The 21,142-nt window shown below is 38.1% G+C and overlaps 1 pseudogene; it reads left to right on the forward strand.

The window, feature by feature from the left end:
• Positions 1-756: 756 nt before the first annotated feature.
• LOC122490959 overlaps positions 757-21,142 on the forward strand; it is a 33,132-nt pseudogene continuing 12,746 nt past the window's right edge.

Below are 21,142 nucleotides of genomic sequence, written 5' to 3' on the forward strand. Positions count from 1 at the left end.
AGTTCCATCAGATGCTCATCCTGTGACTAGATATTACAGGAGCAGCAGAAAATCTAAAAAGTCCAAATATCTGAAAAGACATATATTTTGTAGGAAATTATACAGGAAAGTCTTCCTCCTCTATAAGAATTACACTTGCAGCCTGATCCTTTACATGTGGCTGCAGGTTTAGGAATTTGACCTGGTTGCACATACCATACATGTTGGCCGGGGGAGGCAGCACTGACCAGCAACAGGAGAAAGACTGGGGGAAGGATATGTCAAACCAGGACCCACTCTGTCTCCTCTTTCAATGGTGTGTGTTCCATTTCAAATATAGAGTTTTTCAACAGATCCAGCTTGCAGGACAGCAAGATCCAGTGCAAACTGAGTAGTAGTTCCTCTTCACTCAGTGGTGCAAAGTACCTCACCCACTTCAGGATGTCCCAATCCAAATTGCAGTAAATCACACCTTTCCCAGGCATAATGCAGCTTGGTATTCTCAGCAGCATAGCACATTCATACCGGTGAGAATCAGAGCAATGGCCATCTCTCATGACTTCTATACCTTCATGGGATTGTGACTTTTGGCAGAGTCCCCGGTCTGGCATATGGGGCAATAGTCTTACTGGTTGATCATTCAAACGTATTAAAGACTCAGATAGTACTTTAGTCCAAACTGGTCAAGGTAGTTTTACCTGTTGGTAATTTAACCTCCTGTTTTAGTATTTTATTCTTATTTTCTACCAACCCTGTTGCTTGCAGGTTATAGGGGAGATGGAGCCTCCATTCAATGACATGTTCTTTTTCCCAGTCTTTGCATATAATGACCTTATAGATGTGATCCCTGGCATTGTCTATTCAATGAGGGTATCTGAACATGATATTCAACTTTTCTAATCCCCAAATAGTGGCAGCCTGGTTAATGTGGAGATAGGGGAAAGCTTGGGTTAGACCAGCCACAGTTTGCACACAACCAAGGCATATTTAGAATTCTCTCTTGGAGGAAGGGGGACAATGTAATCAATTTGCCAATCCTTTGCAGGTTGGGAACTCCAGGGGATGGCTCCAGACTCTTTGGCAATTGCCTTGGGCATTATTTAGAGTACACAGGACATGCTATTACTGCATTAACCAAGTCCCTGTTTTCCCAGGGAAATCCAGCATCCTTGACAATATGCCACTCCATCTAAGCTCTACAATGGTCATTCTTCCTGTGTACTCAATCTGCTATACCTACTGAAGGGGAAACTACATCAATAAACTCAGTGGGCCTATATTTTCTCATCATGAACATGTCCTGAATTAGGGGCTGACCTGCTGGGGGGAGTTGGGTTGTTACTGGCTTTTGTTTTCCTTTGCATTAGGGGTCAGACAGCTTGAGGTGCTTTGTCTTTTTCATTGTCATCACCATCACTGTCTTCTTCACTACTTTCCCTGTGATTCCACCTGTTAGCATCGCAATCAGGCACTCAGATCTTAATCCAAGGCAGCTTGTGCCTTCCTAGCTTTGCAAAATGGCATGTTAAAATCTCCAACTTGTCATCCTGCTCTTCCACTTTGTCTGCCAGACCAGAAGATAGCAAAGAAGTGAGCAGCCACACATTCTTCTCTAACCTCAGCTTTTCCTAGGTAAGCTTCCGCCTCTAGTGGGGCATCAGTGACCACCCAAGCTGCCACAGTAGAAACCAGCCAACCCCAGCAGCAACTCATTCCCCTTCTTTGCCCCAGTGCACTGTATGCAGTCCTCAAACAAGTTCATCAAGCCAGCTAGTGTTTACTCACACAGTAATCCATAAGCATCTAACATACAGGATACCCTTCCTTACTTAGAGCTTGATGGCCAACTTGCGATTTCCTTAATGGACACCTCTTTCCCAAGACCCATTTCCTTGGTCTTGTGGCTGGCTTGCCAATTGTTGGGAGTTCCCCACATGAAATCCAAAACTGGCACCTGTAAACAGAGGGCTAGGAGGTACTAAATAAAGAAAGAGGTAGACCACTCCAGATTGGTAGGTGGCAGTTTTCATAACCAAGCAAATTTACATGTAAGGCTTATCATAGGTGGCTGCAAGATGAGTAGATCTCTGTCTCCACCCACCAAAATCTTAAGAGTTTATACAGAGACCTTAACAAGTTTCAGTTACAACAGTCTAGATATTCTCAAGCACAAATTTCTCTCTCAAGGGTGCATTGTCAAAGTGCCTTATAGTGTGGGAATAATGGGCTGAATGTACATTCCAAGGAAAAGGAGTGGGTGGAGGAGCCTCTGATTGTCTGGGTCCAGCTTGCAGGACAACCAGAGGTCATGTCCTCTCAGAGACCACCTTCAACATGCAGAGTGTGATTGTGAAAGCTGAGACAAGGATTACAAAATGCTTAGCCTGATGCACACAGAACATACTCCAGACAAGATCTTTGTGTGAGGTATTTATTGCTTCATCTCTAACAATCCCCTGTCTGCTCATAGATACCTCCCTCATTCAGGCTGTAATATCTGTTGTCCTAAAAAGGACTTGATATAATTGGCTAAAGCAAAGGCATTAAATTATTGTAACTTAGCATGAATTAATTACTAAAAGCCAGGGCTAAGATATGAGACAGAAAGGTTTGGAAGAAAGCTTATCATACAAGTGTTTCTCACTTGTAAGAATGTAAAGGCTCATGTTGAGACTAGATAGGAAAAGACATTAAAAGGCAAGCAAAATGCGAGAGGTCTGTTAAAGTCTTTGGGTACCTGAGACTGAAGGGAACCAGTGCCTTCTTCCCATCTAGAACCTTAGGAGGCAGCAGTTTAATTACAGTCACCAGGCCATCACAGGGGTACTAAAATAAATCTTCTTATGTACAAGCCTGTTTGGGATGCTGAAACAGGAGCAGGGAGAGGCTATCCTAGTGAACATCTTAGGAGCACAGAGTGGTTTTAAAGAGCAGTCCAATATTTCTGATTTCTGAAGAAATTAATGGATGTAAGTTGAAAGGAGTCAAGTGCCTACAGACTGCAAGGATCTTACAAATTATGAAAAGAAAATGAACAAAGAGTAGCCCATTTGGGCAATATATTCAGAGCTAGTTGAGAACAGAGGCATCCAAATTCATGCTAACTGGATTTGTAAGCATGGCTAATAATTAAACTCTTAACCAACATAATGACATAAAGCTCTCTTAGCCCAATAAATCTTAAAAGCTAATCTGGTTATAGGAACTAAAGAACTGACATAGTATAAATATAAAATGACCAAGTTTGCCTGGAATTGACCAAAATTAGGTATTTTTCCTAAAAACGTTGCCACATTTTTACACATATGAAACCTGAGGCCTGCAATTTTGAATCTAGGTCACTATATAATAATTATTATTTGTGTTAATAATTAATAGTTATGTCAGAAATCCAACAAAGCTTTTTCTAATGGTAGAGAAACACAGATTTTTTAGAATAATCTTATTTAGATATAATAACATGTCTATTAAGAAGATATTTTCCTTCACACTGAAAAATTAGTAATCTCATGAGTCTGCTCCCTGTGAACTCTGGCATGACAGAAGATCACTTAAAGGCAGAGAACAGGATCCTGTAGCACAAAAGCAATCCGACATCAAATTTAGCACTGCAATTAAGTAACAAAGCACTGATTGGTCCCTGGAGTAACATACGCCCATAGATTACGTGTCAGGATTGAAAAATTGGCAAACCTAAGAAGGTTTATACCACAATATAGCCACAGCTCCTGATATGTCCAAATTACTTAACTTAAAAAGATCCGTGGTTATAGTTAATTTACTTAAATCATCTCATGTTTCTCTTCACACAAGTCATTCAATAACTAGAAAAATCTAATACAATGTAAAAACCTGACAATATATAAAGTATGAAAATAAATAAATTCTGTATTTAATTATCTAATTTGCTATATATATAAGGATAATATATAAGCTATAAGGACTACATTTGATTTCTATGCTAATGATTTGTGAACTAGACAAACATATTATCAGTAGTAAATTTGAATCAGAAATGTCTTCCAGAGAACGTATAGTACATTATATACATTGAAAGGGTTGACTCTGTTAAGACTTGAATCCTACCAGCTAGTCGTGAATCCTACCAGCTAGTTGGGGAAATAATATGCTGCTTCAAGGACTGAATAACTAGTATCACACCAAATAATAGCAAAAAGACTGTTTCTTAGTTGCCCCACACAGACTACACAGCATTTTGTAATAAGAAATTATACTCAACAATGTAACAATATATGTCTGTAGCCAGCTGCCACTTGGCCCTGATTTTGTGACCGAATAGGGAGTCTGGCTTATGTATAAATGGAGATATGAGATCTCTCCAAACCTTCCCTGATTTCCTTATGTCTCTCAATTCCTGGTCACCTGCTGTGCTGACTGATTTGCTATTCATTTCCTCATTTCATATAAATATCTCATTGTAAATACTAACATCACTCACAGGCTACATCTCACAGGACGCAAATGACCATATCTGTGCAATAAGCTTTCCATTTAAGATTTCAGCCAAGTCACGATCTTAAAACATACAGCTGGACTTTCTTACTATCTTTTGTGTGACTTTCCAGTACAGATTAATTTTTCCTGTTCTTGATACATTTCTACATTGCCCTAAACTATTGAATTCCCAAGTAGAGAAGATTTTATTCTATAATTCATAAAAACATAAGTACTTGGCCATTTTCATTCATTTAAAAATTTTTTCAATGTTTATTTTTTAGAGCGATAGAGTGTGAGTGGGGGAGGGGCAGAGAGAGGGAGACAGAATCTGAATCTGAGCTGTCAGCACAAAGCTGATGGGGGGGGCTCAAACTCACAAACTGTGATGTCATGACATGAGCCAAAGTTGGATGTTCAACCGACTAAGTCACCCAGGCACCCCTTGTTCATTTTTAGATGCTTTGAAGGAACAAAGCGTGCCTTAAGGATAAAGGATGGGGGCGCCTGGGTGGCTCAGTCGGTTAAGGGTCCGACCTCAGCTCAGGTCATGATCTCACAGTCTGTGGGTTCGAGCCCCGCATCGGGCTCTGGGCTGACAGCTCGGAGCCTGGGGCCTGCTTCGAATTCTGTGTCTCCCTCTCTCTCTCTGCCCCTCCCCTGCTCATGCTCTGTCTCTCTGTGTCTCAAAAATAAATAAAAACATTAAAAAAAAATAAAAAAAAAGATAAAGGATGTTTACTGGCTTTGTTAACTAAAAAGACAAGGTGTAGGTCAGGTTTCAGACAAAATTTGATCTGAAATCCACCTTAAATTCTCTGTGATAATGCCTCCTCTGAGTTTAGCATGGTGGAAAGATAGGTGGTATTAACCTAACTGACTTAGAACAATGAGGACCCAACTCTGAATTTGAGGGTGGGATTAATTGTACCCAATTACTTAACTGCTTTATTAGAGAAGAGTCGAATGCTGGGTCTACCCAACATGTAATCATAGCTCTTAAGCCTGTGAAGGTTTATGAAGGTATCAAGACATACAGAATTTACAGGAAGATATATTAGCCTTTTGAAATGCTGGAGCTATTGAGGAGCCTGGGTGGCTCAGTCGGTTAAGCGTCTGACTTCAGCTCAGGTCATGATCTCGCGGTTTGTGAGTTCGAGCCCACGTCGGGCACTGTGCTGACAGCTCAGAGCCTGAACCCTGCTTCGGATTCTGTGTCTCCCTCTCTCTCTGCCCCTCCCTGCTCATGCTCTCTTTCTGTCTCAAAATAAATAAAACATTAAAAGAAAAATTTGAAATGCCTGAGCTATTATAAAACCAATCCATTTTGGGGCGCCTGGGTGGCGCAGTCGGTTAAGCGTCCGACTTCAGCCAGGTCACGATCTCGCGGTCCGTGAGTTCGAGCCCCGCGTCGGGCTCTGGGCTGATGGCTCAGAGCCTGGAGCCTGTTTCCCATTCTGTGTCTCCCTCTCTCTCTGCCCCTCCCCCGTTCATGCTCTGTCTCTCTCTGTCCCAAAAATAAATAAACGTTGAAAAAAGAAATTAAAAAAAAAATCCATTTTCTCTCCAAAAGGAGACAACCCAACCCCAAAATTTTAATACCTATGCCAGACTCCCCAGGGATATTCCATTATTTTTTTCAGGCCCTCTTCATAAGACTCTTTATGGCCTAGTGATAAATGGCTAAATGAAGGTTTATCTTTCTACGACATTTGCATTATCTCATCATAATAATTAAATGACTAATAGCTCAACTTTGGAAATGAGAAGAATTGTGTAGAATATATAGAATCCATTGACTATGGCGCATATTATAACTAGACAATAATACAAGGACTCTACTCTGGCAGTTTAGTAAGTTTTTTTTTTGGTCAGTCTGGTAGCTTCTAGTTTTGCTTTCTGGAAGAACTGCTCTTGTTCACTGTCCTCCATATCCATGGCTGGTACAGGCACCGACACAAATGCTTTCTGGGAACTGGATCGATTTAACAATACTCTTATTAAAAGAGTGCTTTAATCCAAGGAATGGAAATCATCATCCAGCTTGTATCACTCTTGCTTGAAGATATTTTAGCAATGTAGACTACTGTGGTAAGATGAAATTATTTTCCCCCTTTCTTTACTCCTTCCTTTATCTGCACACTTTACAGGTCACATTACTTTATAGGCCCTCCCACATGACGCAGCATATATATATTCATGCCTCACTAATTTGGTCCAGAAATAGGACTTGATCGGCCAATCATATGTTAATAGACGTGATTCAAACAGAGGACTGTAATGTGCCTATTTGAATTTGTTTCTGGTGCTTCCACCACCATCAGGAGATCATACCTTAGAAAGTCCACTGGTCACAGAAGAACAATCAAGACAGAAGTATGTGACTTGGAGACAACCTAGCTGAGTGTAGCTTACATCTATCTGCCTTACCTAAGCCAAACCACAGAGACATGAGTGAGGAACACAGGTTTTTCTATTATATGCTACTGAGTGTGGAAGTGTTTTCTCATAAGAGATTATTGAGAATATAGATGGCAGTGTCAAAATTAGTACCCAGAAGTGGGGTACAGTCACACTAAAAATGTTCAATATACAACATTGTCTGTGGGGGTCAGAAAATGTAATCTAGGAGAGATTCATGAGATTCATGTACTCATGAGAGAGGCCTGTAACTCTCTTTCTTTGGTATCTGGTTCTGGTATCAGGGTGATATTGCTTCACAGAATGCATTTGGAAGTTTTCCTTCCAGTTCTATTTTTTTGGAATAGTTTGAGAATAATAGGCATTAACTCCTCTTTAAGTGTTTCATAGAATTTACCTGTCAAGCTGTCTGGTCCTGGACTTTTGTTTTGGGGGAGTTCTTTGATTACTGATTCATTTCATTGCTGGTCATTGGTCTCTTCAAATTTTCTGTCTTTCTGCTTTAGTTTTGGTAGGTTATATGCTTTTGGGAACTTGTCCATTTCTTCTAAGTTGTCCAATTGGTTGGCATATAAGTTTTTATAATATTCTGTTACAATTATCTGTGTTTCTATAGTGTTGGTTATTATTTCTCCTCTTTTATTAGTGATTTTGTTGATTTGGGTCCTCTCTCTCTCTCTCTCTCTCTCTCTCTGTCTCTCTCTGTATAGGCTTATACATGATCAAGTGGGATTTATTTCCTGGATGGAAGGGTGGTTTAATATTCACAATCAATGTTATGTGTCAAAACAATAAGAGAAAGGATAAAAACCATGTCATCATTTCAAGAGACTCAGAAAAAGCATTTGACAAAGTATAACTTCTATTCATGATAAAAACCCTCTACAAAACAGGTCTAGAAAGAATATACCTTAGCTCAATAAAGGCCTTTTACGAAAAACCCACAGCCAATATCATACTCAATAGTGAAAAGTTGAGAGCTTTTCCACTAAGGTTAGGAACAAGACAAGGATGTCCACTCTCACCAGTTTTATTCAACATGGCACAGGAAGTCCTACTCTAAGCCATTATACAACATAAAGAAATAAAAGGCATCCAAATTGGTAAGGATCCTGGATTAAATAGGTGATGGGTATTAAGAGCACTGGCTGTGATGAACACTAGGTGTTCTATATTAAGTAATGAATCACTAAAATCTACATCTGAAACTAATATTACACTGTGTTAACTGGAATTAAAATAAAAATTGAAGCTAAAAAAAACCAAAAAAAACAATGTTTTCTAGACATCTATGTAGGTGGGATGAGATATAACAAATAATATGGTTGGTTTTTTTTTGAAATTGGGAGTGTAGTTTTAATCTCTCATCACTTGCTGAACTCCATAAACAGACTAATGGATTATAAAGATCATGTCTGTTGGGTGACAGATGACAAAGAATCTAATCTGTTAGTATTTTCTGTTTGTATATTGGCTGTTTTGAGCTTAAATCAAGAATTTGTAACCACTGTGTAAAAAAAAAGAATTTGTACCCCTTGGACAAGAATAGTTCTTTGATATGAACAAATGAGTTTTGTAATTTGGGGTTATTGTTGACTCATGGCTAATATTTGAAAATTAAAATTATAAATTCTGTCTGTGTCTACATCTCTGGTTATAAGTCTATAATTCAGAAAAGCCTCTATGTTTCATTATGTGAGGTTGTGCTATTTTCCTATATGCAGTGGCATTCATAAATTAGATTATAAAACCACTTTAAAAAAGCAGGGGGAACCTGGGTGGCTCAGTCAGTTAAGCATCTGACTTTGGTTCTGTTCATTACTTCATGGTTTGTGAGTTCAAGTTCTACATTGGATGAGCTCGAGCCCTGTGTCAGTTGAACATGAGCCACGCTTTGGGTGAGCCCCACTTCTCTCTCTTCTCTTCTCTTCTCTCTCTCTCTCTCTCTCTCTCTCTCTCTGCCCATTGTGGGATTCGCTCTCTCCCCCTCTTTAAAAATGAAATAAAATAAAATAAAACAAAATAAAATAAAATAAAATAATAAAATAAAATATAAATATAAAATTGGTGATATCATAATTCCAGATATCAAGTTATATTACAAAGTGGTAGTAATTAAAACAGTATGGTACTGGGGCGCCTGGGTGGCTGTCAGTTGAGCGTCCAATTTCGGCTCAAGTCATGATCTCATGGTTCGTGAGATCGAGCCCCACATCGGGCTCTGTGCTGACAGCTTGGAGCCTGGAGCCTGCTTCAATTCTGTGACTCCCTCTCTCTCTGCCCCTCCCCTGCTCACGCTCTGTCTCTGTCTCTCTCAAAAATAAATAAAACATTAAAAAAAAATTTTTAAACAGTATGGTACTGGCATAAAAATAGATACATAAATCAATGGAATAGAACAGAAAACCCAGAAATAAACCCACAATCATATGGCAATTAATCTTTGACAAAGAAGGAATGAATATACAATGGGAAAAAGAAAGTCTCTTCACAAAATGGTGTTGGGAAAACTGGACAGCAACATGCAAAAGAATGAAACTAGACCACTTCCTTACACCACACACAGAAACAAATTCAAAACACACCTGAAAACAAATTCAAAATATGACACCTGAAACCATAAAAATCCTTGAAGAAAGATCAGGCAGTAATCTCTCTGACATGGGCTGTAGCGCCATTTTTCTAGCTATATCCCCTGATGCAACGGGGGCAGTAGGGAGATTGTTGGGGAGAATGTATGAAATAGGGATGAGGATTAAAGAGTACACTTATCATGATAAAAAAAATAATACAGACATGGGAAGAGGCATTTTCTGCTGGGAGGAAATTTGGTAGAGGATGAAGGAAGGTAGGTAAATGTCGCAGCAGACCCGATTACAGCCAGGTTAGCTGTGTTGGATCAAAGATGCTAGGGTACGGAGAGGCCTAGTGCCAGATGTGTGTTGGGATTTACCACAGTCCTCGAACCACTGCTGCTACACGATTATGCAAATTTTTGCTTCGGAGGGCTGGCACCAGTCACAGACTCTGGGCCTCTGCAATGACATGGCTGCATGGGCATTCCAGGAGGGGGGAGGGGCTGGCACTGTCCTTTGCTCGGGGAGACCCTCCCCCAGAGGGTCAGAGCAGGTTCAAGCCACGAGGGCCTTAGAAGTGAGGGGTTTGGAAACAGCCCCATCTGTGATAAAATTCGGGAGGGAGGTGCTGCTTGGCAGGCTGATGGCTTGGTGGTGGACAGTGTAGAAGCGGAGAATGGATGGAAACTGGAGACAAAGAAGGAGTGTTTGGGGCACCTTGGTGGCTCAGTCGGTTAAGCATCGAACTTCCGCTGAGGTCATGATCTCATGGTCTATGAGTTTGAGCCCCACATCAGGCTCTATGCTGACACCTCAGACCCTGGAGACTGCTTCAGATTCTGTGTCTCCCTCTCTCTCTGACCCTCCCCCACTCATGCTCTGTCTCTCTTGCTCTCAAAAATAAATAAAAACATTAAAGACAATTTTTTTTAAAGGAGGAGTACTTGATTGCCTGTTAAGGAGAGTTCTGATGCTAGAGATTGGGAAGCTAGGTGATTCCCTTTTCACCTCTCCCACACAGGCGCATACACACACCACACCAATCCACTCCAGTAAGCTAAGCGACACCACCTTGTGGAGTACAGAGCCTTTACACCAAGCCCTGTCCAACTGTGCCAGCAAGATAAAGGGTTAGTATCCAAAATCTATAAAGAATTATCAAACTCAACACACACAAAAAACAAATTATCCACTTAGAAACAGACAAAGGATATGAATAGACAATTTTCCAAAGAAGACATCCAGATGGCTAGCAAACACATGAAAATATGCTCAACGACACTCATCATCAGGGAAGTACAAATAAAATCCACAATGAGACCACCTCACACCAGTCAGAATGGCTAAAATTAACAACTCAGGCAAGAACAAATGTTGGCAAGGTTGTGGAGAAAGGGGAACTCTTTTACACTGCTGGTGGGAATTCAAACTGGTGCAGCCACTCTGGAAAAGTGTGGAGGTTCCTCAAAAAATTAAAAATATAACTACCCTACAACTCAGCAACTGCACTACTAGGTATTTATCCAGAGGATACAGGTGTGGTGTTTTGAAGGGACACATGCACGCCAATGTTTATAGCAGCACTATTGGCAATAGTCGAAGTATGGGAAGACCCCACGTGTCCATCTATAGATGAATGGATAAAGAAGATACACACACACACACACACACACACACACACACACACACGCACAATGGAGTATTACTTGGAAATCAAAAAGAATGAAATCTTGCCATTTGCAATAACATGGGTGGAAATAGAGGGTATTATGGTAAGTAAAATTAGTCAGAGAAAGACAAATATCATATGACTTCACTCATATGTGAAATACAAGATAGAAAACTATGAACATATGGAAGGAAAGCAAAAATAACATAAAAACAGGGAGGCGGGACAAAACACAAGAGACTTAGATATAGAGAACAAACTGAGGGTTGCTGGAGGGGTTGTGGGTGGGGGGGATGGCTAAGTGGGCAAGGAGAATGAAGGAAGACACTTGTTGGCATGAGCACTGTGTGTTATATGTAGGGGATGAATCAGTGAATTCCACTGCTGAAATCATTACTGCACTATATGCTAACTGACTTGGATATAAATTAAAAAATAAAAATTAAAAATTAAAAATTAAAAAAATAAAATTAAAGGATAAAAAAACCTTAAACTGGAAAACCAGAAATTTGTGTTAAATAATGGCCAACCATTTGTAACAACTATCACCTACAACAAATTGGAAAATAATAAATATACCTAATTATCTGTGGCTTTAGGAAAGAGGATTACCAGGAAGCATGTTGAAAGCTAGCCCCTACAGCTGCATTTGATAAAATTAAAGGGGAAAAAAAAAGGAGCAAGCTCTGTGGAAAAATGTCCAGCTTGCAAACAAAATTGAGAGAGAATATAGAAATCTCAGAAAATCTAGAACTTACTTAGCAGGTTGGAAAATAAAAACATTTTCCAATTCTAATAAAAGATTCAGTTTAATATAAGTACTATGAAAGTCCAATAAATTCATCTAGAGATATAGCTCAAATCAAAGGTGGAATGGTCATTCCTTCTAAAAGAATTCAACTGGTGCTTATTGGATTTGCTTCTCCAGAGCAGACAATGAGTCAATGTTTCAGATGTAAGTGATTTATCAAGAAAGCACTTTCAGAGAAAACTAGCAATGAAGTGTAGAAAGTAGATAAGGAAATGAATGAAACTAAGCAGGATACAATTTTAAGTTTCAGATTCAATTTGGTACATATTCTATGCATAAATTAGCCTTTTGAAGTTGGTCTCATTTCAAGGTAAGCAATTGTACTTTTGTACGCCACTGAAATGTGAAAAAATAATCTGTTACATCACAAAATTTTAGATTAAGCTGAGTAATATATTTACTTCAAAATTTGGTACCGATTTATCAATCGCATCCCATGATACCCAAACCAAAGCTAGTGCTCATGTTGACATATTGTCTTTGAATCTACTACTAACAAATTTCAGTGTTCTGATAATCTCTCCTATAGTAATGTTAACCATTATTGAAAAATTTAACAGAAAGTACAATATTTGGGATAGGAATAGGAGCTTGTTCTTCCCCTGCCCAAATCACAAATTCTTCTATCTATTGTCTCCATTATCTTGCTTCCATATACCTTGTTTGGGGGCAGAGACAAACTGGTCCAAACCTACTCAACTCCAGCGTTTTGGGCTTGCAGCCATTTGGTGATTACAGTCCTTAAGTAGAAAGTGCTCTCCTAGTGATGTTAGAAATACTGCTTTGCGTGAGGCTAAATATATCTCTTCATGTGGACTTTCCTAAAATCTAAATCAAGTTGTCCCAACCCTAATATTCTGAATTTTTCTGAGAGTCCTGCTTGATACTGAATTATATGATCCAATAAAATCCACAGATTACAAATAATGCCATCATAGCCATTGTGGCTACAGTAAAGTAGCAAAGTGATCAAAGAAGAGAATATTAAAAGGTAAGGTCAAATAAATGTGGTTTTGGGTGGGAGAATGGGAGGAATAGTGTTGTCAAATAAATGTAAGACATCCAGTTAAATATGAATTTCAGATAAATGAAAACTTTTTAGTATTAGTTTATTCTGAATATATATGTAATATATAATATATAACTATATAATATATATTACATATATACGTAATGGTTAAACATAGTTACACATCTGTATTTAAATTCTTGTTCATCTGAAACCCAAATTTAACTGAGAGTCTATTTTCTTTGTTGTTTTGTTTTGTTTTTGCTAATTTAGCAATGCTGGGGATGCAGAGGGGATGGTGATGAAAGGGCATATCATGTAGGATATTATAGCCATGTCAAAGTCTTAGTCTTTTCCTTTAAGGGAGATGAAAAACAGTGAATGGTTTTAATCTAAGTAAAGACATGATCTGTCTTACAATTTTAAAGACTTTCTCTGGGTAGAGTTAGGAATAGCCTGAAAGGGAAAAATGATGGAAGCAGGGAGAGATGTTAGCAGAATTCTCCAGCAGTTCAGGCAAGAAGTGCTGGTGACTTGTGAAAGTGTGTGAGTGTTAATAGTGCTAAGTGCTGTGATTCTAGATTTATTTTGATGGTGATATATCCAGGCTATGTTAATGGATTAATGATGAAGTATAAAAGAAGCCAAGGATGGATACAGTGGGGTTTCCCACCCCCTTGCCAACTGGAAGAAACAAGTTCCCATATGCTGAGATGAGAAAGCTTGCAGGAGAAACAGGTTAGGTGGATGAAATGAGGAGTTCTATTCTGGACATGTTAAGTTTGAGAAATTTAATGTACATTCAAGTAGAGCACAGTTGGATCTTAGGAGACATGCCCAGGATGAAAATAAAAATTTGAAAATAGTATGCTTATGGATGATATTTAAAGTCACTGAGCTAAGTATGATCATATTCACAATTATTTTGGAGGTTATGTCTCATCCTCCTGAACCAAAATTTATAATTGTTATCATGAAACATGCTGAGATATGACACCAGTTATTGGTCAAATTGCCACAAAAGGTAGTTGGTTTTAAGAAAAATATGTGTTCTCCTTGCCAAAAAATGGCCCTAGTGAGGTTACTATAAATTCTTCAATGAGAGAGGCTTAGTATCCTCAGAACATTACTATAAAAAAAATTCTGGTGAATTTATAAATTATCTATGAAATTTGGTACCTGGGGAAGCAGCAGATCTACCAAAACTGATAGGCCTAACTAACATCTCATTAATATGTAATATCTTTAATAAACTGACCTTCAAGAAGACATTGATTTTACCTTAAAATGCTTCTATGCTCTGTTTATAAATTTGAAACAGTAACTTTTCAGAGTAGACAAAGTATCAATAATTCATGATGTTACATTAACATAATTTTCACCTGTGCTTTAATGGCCCAGAAAGTAATGATTTGTAGTTTTATACCCAAGATCCTTCTGTGATAGTTTTTACTTGGTTCAAATACCTCTAACTTCATTATATTTTCATATACCAAAGAGCAAAATGAATAAATATATAAATAAATAAATAACCTAAACATGTAATCATTAAAACTCAAAATTATGATTTTAACCAACTTCAGGCACTTAACAAATCAATAATACTCAAGTAAATTCATGGTGACAATATAGCCTGAGTAACAAATAATCTGAACTGAAATTCCCTAAGGTTCCATAGGTTAATGAACATGAAACTCTGAAACAGTCTTAAGTTTAAGAAGTGTTGAAAATAAAGGAATTAGATAGCTCTTTTTTGCAGTACTTCTTAAAATCTGCATCATGGTAATGTTCTTTGTGAATCTGAAAAGTTTCTGAAATTTATTTGGATTTATTTGTAGCACACACTTGAGGGAAGAAAACTTCCCTGAATATATACTACTGATTATGTGTATTTTGCAAGCAGATTGCAAATAAAAGTGTATTTTGCAAGCAGATTTGCAACAAAAGCAAAATTGCAAAAACAAATGAATGAGAGGAAGTTATTTTTAAGAATATCGATCTAGGGGCTCCTAGGTGGCTCAGTCGGTTAAGTGGCCGACTTTGGCTCAGGTCATGATCTCACGGTCCGTGAATTCGAGCCCCGCGTCGGGCTCTGTGCAGACAGCTCAGAGCCTGGAGCCTGTTTCAGATTCTGTGTCTCCCTCTCTCTGACCCTCCCCGTTCATGCTCTGTCTCTCTCTGTCTCAAAAATAAATAAACGTTAAAAAAAAAATTAAAAAAAAAAAGAATATCGATCTACAGATTATACTAATTCTCAACTATGATATGTAAAGAAACAAGATAAGTAGACAGATAAATATAAAGACAGACATGTAGATATGGATACACTGATTATTAGAACAATAGAATTTCATCATAACTATAGTATCAGATAACAAAGAACCATATTTAACTTATTATAGAAAATTTATACTGTGTATTTATATTTTGAAAATGATATATAACTTGATCTATAGCACACATGAATCTCTCTATAAACTTGGTTATGACAAAAGTTTAATGTTCAAAACTTACAGGTTATTCTCCAATATACCTTGCAATAGGGAAATAATCTTTATGTTATCCCTAACAAATTATTATTTATACTTTATCATAACAATATACTACATTAAGCGTAACTTAACCTATGTTTTGAATAAGACAGATCTGAGCCTAAGTTTCAGATACATGAGTTTGGTTATATAACTGTTAGTTTCTTTACTAAAATATAAATAATAGTATCAACTCGTAAGACATTCTGGAGGATTAAGTGGAAAACTATATAAAGTCCAGAACTTTAAATAAGTTCAAGCATATTTAATATTATTTTATGACTCTTATTAGCATTTTTATGAAATAATATAGCAGCACCTAGAGTTGCCAGAAATCTTCCCAAACCTCTCTAATTAAATTAGAAAAACAATTTACAAAGAATGATACCAAATAACTGGAAATAGATGTAGCTAACATCATTGACTTATACATTTATACCCTACTTTAAGGGTCATATATATATATATATATTTTTTTTTAATTTTTTTAATGTTTATTTTTGAGAGAGAGAGAGAGAGAGAGAGAGAGCAAGCAGTGAAGGAGCAGAGAGAGAGGGAGACACAGAATCCAAAGCAGACTGCAGGCTCTGAGCTGTCAGCACAGAGCCAGATGCGGGGCTGGAACTCATGAACAGTGAGATCATGACCTGAGCTGAAGTCGCATGCTCAACCGACTGAGCCACCCAGGTGCCCCAGAGGGTCATATATATATTAACTAATTTACTTACTACATACTATTGTTATGTCCATTTTACCTGTGAGAAAACTGAAGCACATAGATATTTCCAAATTCCAAAACAAGTAGTAAATGAAGGGCTGGAAATTGAACCAGTAGCTAATGGGCTCCAGGACATCTGCTCTTTACTTCTATCATACGCTGCCTCCCTAACTATATACAGACAGATGACAGATAGATTAAACAGATTATTGAAAAATAAATGAATTAAGAGAGTGAGATGAAATCAATGAGAGAACAGGGTGGGAGACACTTGGCCCGGCAACATGAGTGTGAAATTCATCTAATTTAGACTGGAGAATGGTAATAGACCTAAACAAAGCCTTTACCAACAGAAGAGAAGATTGGTAAGTAAAACTGGGAGCTAAGGAGGTAGTCAGAGAAAAGATGTTTAACTAGCACTCAGAATTTCATAGTGGGGCAGTTTCATGGCTTTCACACTCTGCCTGGCATGTGTCTCTTTAATACTATTAATACTCTATAATACTGGGTAACCACAATAAGATACCAATTAACATTTGAATCATGTAATACTTTCTTTCTCTTACATCTGATTCCATTAATTCATTTATTCATAAATTTAACATTCGGTACCTTTTGTAACCAGGCACTACTGTGTGTACTTGAAATATAGTGATAACTTAGGCAGAGAATTTGATTTTCTAAAACATTCTATGGTTTGTACAATTATTGGGAAAAGTCTGTTCCTCCACCCTTAAGCTCAATTGGTAAACATCAAATAAGTACTCAGAGGCAGTCACTCAGACAGGAAGAAGGACATGTTTCTGATCACTTAACAAAATGAATCTGAGGTGGAGGGTGAAGAAGACATGTGAGAAAGTGCCAGAAATCAGTTCTTCTATGCACAAATTTCAATGATCGCTTCATTTCAAGAAAGGCTCCCATAATTCCTGAAAGCTTAAAAGAGACACAGATTTTACTCATACTCCCCTCGGAGATAAGAGAGAATGATATTCTCATTTCTTCCCTAAGTCTGTCCAGGAAGGGCCAGTTCCCATGAGAACAGGAGGTTGCAAACCAAGAGGAAAGATATGAAAGCCACCTAACATCTCAACTCACTTATAACACCCCAAGTATTTCTGGGGAAGATTTTAAATACCCATACACAAAACCTGTCCCCATTAAAGAGATGGTATGTATCTTCAGTTAAAACACTACTCAATTCTACATCATTCCCCAAAGATTCCGCTAAGTAATAGAAGGTATTTTTTTTAAAGGTTACTTTTTGGGAGAGAGAGAGAGAGACAAAGTGTGAGTGGGGGAGGGGCAGAGAGAGAGGGAGACAGAATCTGAAGCAGGCTCCAGGCTCTGAGATGTCAGCACAGAGCCCCATGCTGGGCTCGAACTCAAAAACCACAAGATCATGACCTGAGCTGAAGTCAGATGCTTAACCAACTGAGCCACCCAGACGCCCCATGTTTCTAATAACTTATACAAAATGAGAATACAGTAATACAGTAACCAGTTTGAGTGCAGTGATTATTCTGCTCATCTATACCACTATTACCATGGAATAAAAGTATACACATTTACTGCTACTTTATTTTTCTGCTTCCCAAACTACAAAAAATAAAAGACTGATAAACATTACTAAAAGCTAAAATAAAAGTAACAGCTAGCTGAAAAATTAACCCATTTTATATATGAAACATTAGACGCTCTGAAAAAGGAAGCCCTGTCCTTATCCACGATAGTATAAAGTATCTGTGGCTGGTGTTGTTCTTAAAGTTTATGACTTTGGGATCCTTTCACATCACACTCCTTTTCATATACACTAATCTTATAATGATGCAAAAAACTTGTACGGTCCCCTAATTGAAAGAAAAATTACATATAAAGTCACAAAATATTTTCCTCATCTTTTTGTTATAAGAATGTTATTTAAATGAGTCTTATTTATGTGCCAGGTATTTGATTTCCTTTTTTTTTTACTGATATAGGTGAATATATTTGGGTTTATTTCTGTTTCTTCACATGTATGCACTTACATGTAGTGATTTATAGCCTAATATGAAAAACATGTTATATTTGAGAGGGCCTGGGTGGCTCAGTCAGTTAAGCATCAGACTCCTGATTTGGGCTTAGGTCATGCATGATCTTAAGGTGCTGAGCATGGAGCCTGCTTAAAATTCTCTCCCCCTTCCTCTGCCCCTCCCCAGTTTATATGCACCCACACACACATACATGCACACTCTCTCAAAAATGAAACAACAAAATAAAATAAAAACATGAATAAAAATTCTATGTCTGATGTCATGCAACTATAATTCTGAAAGTTAAAAATATCTATTCTTTCATACTATTTTTCAATGAAATATCAATTCTATCTAAAAAAAACCAACAACCTTATAAGATAGACAAAATAAAGACCTCTAAAAGGGGAGCAAGGGGAGACAAAGAATAATGACAATAGTAATAATTCACTTTCTGATGAAAGAATGGAGCAGAATGAAAACATAGTTGCATACTTGCTTGGACAGCCTTTTTGTCTTAGGAGATGGAATCTGAGAGTACTTAGAGGTTGATCTCCGTTGTTATAGAAAACACACATTAGCAAAGAGCGAGGATTTCCTAAGCACCACAAAACATAGAATTGGGTCTTGGAAATGTTGATTTTTATTTGGTTGCAAGTCATTGGAACCAATAATCTCAGTGGGAGATGATACACTTAGCTCACTAATCCAAGGAAATATTTCACAAACCAAGCTTCAACACCTCTGTGTTCAGATCTCTATTCAAAATTTCAAATTACCAGAAAACAGACTGAATGAGGTGGTGGCAAGAGTTCCCAGCTGGGTCATTCTTGTAACTTGTTGTAATGTGGGGGTGGGTCACATTAGCAGAGATGTGGCTGCCAGGGACACCATGAGTGTCAAGGGAAGAAGAGGGAGTTGCTAAACTCCCAGAAGCTATCTTAAATGGTAGTTACTATAGAGCTGGCAATGTTTAATCATTTGTTCAATGTTACCATCTTCAGACCATGAGCAAAAATAAGAAAAGATGGTGTATACAGAAAAATAATTTCCTCTCTCTAACTCAGATCCCATGTGATGAGGGAGCATAATGCAAGCTGAGGGCAAAGTATAAGCTAGCATCACCCCTCCTCCCCACAGGTAGAATATGTGTGATATTCCTCAGACAGTCCTAGCTACCCAAGAGCAAAGGAAAGGGTTTTAAGTGCTTGCCATGGTAATGTGGGAAACTAAGGCAAATAAAAAATTAAATTCCCTTACTGCCTATAGCCCATTGACAAGTCTCTGAAACCAGCAGAGTGACCTCCCTCTAGGAACTCAGCTGCCTTCATGATGACACTTTGCTGGGGGCAAAAGAGAATCTTAGTTCAACATTATCCCTACCTCAAGGATCCTGTAAGTCTACTTTAACATATAAAAATTCCTTTGGAAACTTCCTTTATCTCAACTCTCCCAAGTACGGTCATCATACTCCAAACTTATGGCCACCTGATATACATCTAAAGGGTCTCATGACTGAGGTTTTACTAAACAATAATAAATGCCATTTGCCTAGCAACAGCTAGCCCCTCAAGGTCCTGGAAACCTTGATTCCAAAATTCCTTAGAGACTTAATCTATCCCTAACCCCACCCAACCTGAGGGTATGTAATCAGTTACCAGTTATGACCCCAGTGAAACTCTTCTTGCCCATGCTTTAATAAAATCACCTTTTTGCACCAAAGACATCTTCAAGAATTCTTTCTTGGCTGTCAGCTCCGGACCACCCCACCATCACTCCAAAACTTCATCACCATGTATTTCCACAATGTATGTACACAAACATCTACTCAAGTACTGTAATAGTCCTAGCTAAATATTTGGTAAATTATTAGGGTGTTGGTTAGTCTGCTTTAAGCAGGGGTGATATACTAGTCACTTTAATTAAATAGAAGTTTATTTCTAATGTTATAATATTATTTCTAATGTTAGAGTACACTAGTAAGAGGTACAGACAAAGTAGAGTTGATGGGTTTTGGAGTGGTGGTTGTCCACAGCCGACTGCTAAGAAAGAATTCTTGAGATTTCTTTGGTGCAAAAAAGGTAATTTTTTTAAAGCATGGGGACAGGATCTGTGGGCAGAAAGAGCTGCACTGGGGTTGTGAGGAGTGACTGGTAATATACTATGCAGTTGTGGGAGGTAAAAGCAAAAGGGATGCCTCCAGAAGCACTTTCATATGCTAAAGAGGACTCATAAGATAACTGAGGCTTTGCTATTGTCAAGTTAAGGTTGTTTTTCCTCTAGCAGGCATTAACATTAAGAGAGTAGGGGGTTCCTGGAGAAATGTTATACACTGTATTTGCCTCAAGTAGTTGTCAATGAGATGCAGGTTATAAAGAAATTTAATTTTACCTGCCATTTACTTCTTGCCTTTATTCCCTGCATCACTATGGAGGGGAAATTGATATTAGGGGCCCCAGGAAACTGAGTCTATAGGTTTCTGGAGATTAGGCTATTGATTAAGATTGCCTTTTTCTTGTAACTTACTAAGATATTTGTAAACTGATGGAAACTCATGTCCTGTTTGACTGTGATGTCTACCAGCTACCCATTTGTTTTCTTTCCTTTCTTTTGTTCTTGGGCAGCCAGGAATGCCTGAGTATCACACCCACCACCTTGGGTGGGGAGTGCTAGCTTATGCTTTGCCCTCAGCTTGCTTTATGCTCCCTCATCAGAGTGGCACTGTCATTCTTAACATATGACTTCCAAGTGTGAATCCAAACCAGCTACTCCTTTTTTTTTAATCACCTGCCAACCAAGGAGAAGGGAAAAAAGGAAGAAGCTCATGCTTATTCCTTTTAAGGAGACCTGATGATGACTGAAAGCACTTTCACTTCTGCTGATCAAAGCTTAGTCAAATGTCCACACCTAAAATGCATGAGAAGCTGAAAAAACAGTGTCTAATTTGGTCAACCATGTGGC

This window comes from Prionailurus bengalensis, chromosome C2 (genome assembly GCF_016509475.1).
Source record: "Prionailurus bengalensis isolate Pbe53 chromosome C2, Fcat_Pben_1.1_paternal_pri, whole genome shotgun sequence".
Taxonomy (NCBI): Eukaryota; Metazoa; Chordata; class Mammalia; order Carnivora; family Felidae; genus Prionailurus; species Prionailurus bengalensis.